The sequence below is a fragment of the Arachis ipaensis genome, chromosome B02 (assembly GCF_000816755.2).
Source record: "Arachis ipaensis cultivar K30076 chromosome B02, Araip1.1, whole genome shotgun sequence".
Taxonomy (NCBI): Eukaryota; Viridiplantae; Streptophyta; class Magnoliopsida; order Fabales; family Fabaceae; genus Arachis; species Arachis ipaensis.
In genome coordinates, this window is record NC_029786.2 from 16,626,111 (window position 1) to 16,629,805 (window position 3,695).

The 3,695-nt window shown below is 39.7% G+C and overlaps 1 long non-coding RNA gene across 1 annotated transcript; it reads left to right on the forward strand.

Moving 5' to 3' along the window:
• On the forward strand, positions 481-3,272 carry LOC110267498. Its single transcript, XR_002355223.1, has 5 exons — positions 481-620; positions 1,466-1,773; positions 1,868-2,366; positions 2,462-2,569; positions 2,656-3,272. It is a non-coding gene; the product is annotated as an uncharacterized LOC110267498 (long non-coding RNA).

Genomic DNA, 3,695 nt, shown 5'->3' on the forward strand with positions numbered 1-3,695 from the left:
GCTAGATTACATTCTTGACACTACAAGAAATGCACCGAGTACCGTCAGATTTAGTGTCGCGCATTACCTTCGCCTTTACCGACGGATTTATGGAGGGTTTTGGTACAAAGTTCATTTAGGCAAATCGTTATCAGCGGATTTCTAATTCCGAAAGTAAATTCATCGACAATACTTGGTGGAAAAACAAAGGAAAAAGGCGTGAACTTTAGCGTGGGCTTTACCATCGGATTTATCCGACGGTAACCCATTTTAGTAAAACGATGCGTTTTTGGCAACCTGTTATGAGTTATTGTTGGATTTAGCCGACGGTAAATCCGATGGTAATGAGGGGTAAAATTAAAAGCGCGAACCGTCCCCCCTTCATTTCGAAAACCCTTTCTCTCTCTAACATCTCTTTTATCTTTCTCTCTCTATCCCTTTCCTCTCTTTGCCACTCTAGCCCCGCTGCCGGCCCTGGTCTATCGCCACCACCTCAGCCGCAACTCTGTCTCTCTCTGTCTCCGTTCCTTTGCCAGCATCACCGCACTGCACCGTCGCCGTCCAACAACCCCGCCATTGTCGTCCAGCACCGATGTGACTTCCCCTTTGTCTCTGTTCATCTTCCTCTTTTTGCGCCTCAGGTTCCATAGTCCCTCTTTCTCCTAGTTTAAATTATTTTATGATTTAGTTATATGTTAATTTAGTATAATTAGAACTTGATTATTATATACTAATTTAGGGTTTAGGGTTAAGTGAATTGAGAATTTAGGATTTGGTTGATTATATGCTAATTTAGGGTTTGTATATGCTAATTTGAAGTTGATTAGAGATAGTTAAATGTTATCCTAGGTTATATACAATGAATTGTCTAAAGTGGCTAAGCTATTTGTAATGGCTTCCATATTTATTTTTCTTTTATCCTGTTGACCTAAATAGTACTATTATTAGCGGCTTTAGCCATTAGGTTTACTAGTGTGCATATCGTCATAATCATTTTTTTCATTAGGAATTTGGTAACTGTATCAAATTTTATTAAATAACTTTAATAATAATAGACATAATATATATGTACTCAATGCTTAATGTTCATAGACGGAATTAAGTCTAGATTCCTATAATAGTAAACACTACTTAATGGGTGCATATTTGGTGGCATCATGTCACTAATTATTAACTTTAATTGAATTGAATAACTTGTTGTGTTTGACATTGTAATATTATATGTACAATATTATATATATAGTATGAATTCTAGTATGAAAACAAGTTAATATGCTCTGTTGGAAATGTGGTGAATTTAGTTGTGTATTGACTGATGTTGTGGGTTGAGAATGGTTGGATTTGTGAAAACCGTAAAGGTGGTTATATATCCAATTTTAGGGGAGGTTATGTCCAATCTTTTCGGAGAGTTTTGTTGAATGATTCTTGTAGTTAACATGTGCTTATTAGTGTTAATAATACATTCTTTTTGCAAACATGACGACAGGTAGCAGAGATAGACCGAGTGGGTCTTGTGGTCGTGGTAGAAAAAAAGTTTCCACTGAATCCCCTGCGACTGTTCAATCCTCGCCTTTTACCTCGACTACCCCATCGACCCCTGTGACGTCACAGGTGGGTCCAGCGAACCAACAGCTCATCATGGTCTCAAACCCGAACTACGTGCTTCATTTTGCTATGCCCCCTGCAGATCCAGCGATAGAGCTCAGGGTGGGTGATTCCTCCAGTACCCCTCAGCAAGATGCCCCTCTAACATCGCCCGTCATCCAGTTGAGAATTTTTTCCGATGGCATGCAGGTGTGGGTACATACAATTTTTTAATCTTAAGTTTGTTAATCTTAAGTTTATGCATTTCTATGTGTTTGTTAATGTTAGATTTTTTCTTTGATAGGTTTGCACCAAACAATAATGCTTGCACACAGGAGATCTCCGAGGTCATTAAGTCGATGTATGACCACCCATGGCCGACTTACACGCAGATCCTGGTTGAGACTAGAGATCGATGGTTTCAGAAGTGGACAGTAGAACCCAATAATGTTGAATTAATTAACTGTATTTGAACTGTATCTTATTCTGACTAACTAATGTTGTTGAATCACTTTGTGCAGTTGAAAGTCATATGGGATGCGGAGCATAATCTCATGATCAGGAAGATCTACGACCACCGGGCAGCTAAACGACTTCAGTAGATGATGAGCGACGTTCGTAAGGGGTGCGACCACCTAACGTTGTGGATTCGTCCAGCCATCAAGAAGGAACTGAAGGCTTATTTTAACAATGATGAGGGGTTCAAGCATCACCGTCTGATGAATGTCTCTAACAGGGCTTTGCCCAGGTCGTCGAAGTATACGGGTAGGTCGGCAACATTCATGAAGACGAAGAGCTGATTGGTAAGAATTTTGTCATTGTTTGATTTTTTAGTAGTTATCTGAACTAGTTGGTTAATTTGTTTATTTATTTTATTGGTTGATATATTAATTTGTAGTCTAAGTCATTGGACTGTGAGGTGACATTGGCGGAGGCCTTCAAGTATATCCATACTTTGAAGGCTAACAAGGAGAGATTTGCTTATGAGCGATCTGCGGCCCACTATGTGAGTTTAAATTAATCCTATGTTTCAATTTTTTTTTGGTTTAAAATCAATTAACTATTATTCTAATCACGATGTGTGTTACACAGAAAAATTACACGCAGAGGTTGGAGGCTACAACCCAGCAATCTCAGCTGCCTGGTGGGAATGACGAAGCTGGTTTTGAGACCTCAGTGGTAGATCCTAATAGGGTTTGGCACGAGACCGCCTCTGAACCCTATAAGAATCGCCGCATCGGGTTGGGGTCGTTCTTCGCTAGTGGCCTTTGCTCCTCCGCGTTGGCGGCTTCTTGTGCCTTTGCCACCAGCCCTACCGATCCCCAGAAAGTTGTCAACTTAAGAGAGGAGGTGCAAAAGGTGACACAGAAGCATCACCAGCAAGCGGAGTAATCTGAGTAGAGGTACAATGACTTTTTTGCACGCGTGGGAGGAGTCGTTGCCATCAGCTTAGACCTGACAGAGAAGATGGAGCAGCTAGATCAGTTACGAGAGCAGATGGAGGCGTACAACCAATAGATGTACGTTAGAGCCAGCGATGCTGGAGGCCGGGGGATTCCCATTGGAGCACAGACATCAGCACCTACTCTGTCACCTTAGCAGGGGGACCACGACAATGACAATGATTTTCGGGATTTGTAGGGGTTAGGGTATTATTTTTTTCTTTTGTCTATTTCATTGTATTCTACTTCTATGATATTTTGTTGTATTCAGACAAAATTTTTTTATTAAAATAATTTGTTGATTTTTGATAATTTTAGATTTCTGCTAATAATTTGTTAACAAGAGTTTTAACTTGACTACTAATTGTGGCTTAACTGTGCAACAAAAATAAAAAAATAAAAAATATTACTGTAGGATTTATCCGACGGTAACTTGGCACCTAAACACATGAAATGGCGCCAAAGTTACCGTCGGATTAATCCGACGATAATTATCAACTCAGTCTTGACAAATCCATTGAAAATACCAACGGAAAATCCACCGGTAATTAGCGTCAAATAAAAAAAATCCGCCGTAAGCAGTTTTTGGCAACATTTATACCGTCAACTCCAGGACGACGGTAAATCTGATGGTATTCAGCATTTTTGTTTTAATGTGATTCCAATGAAAATTTATACCCAAACAACATA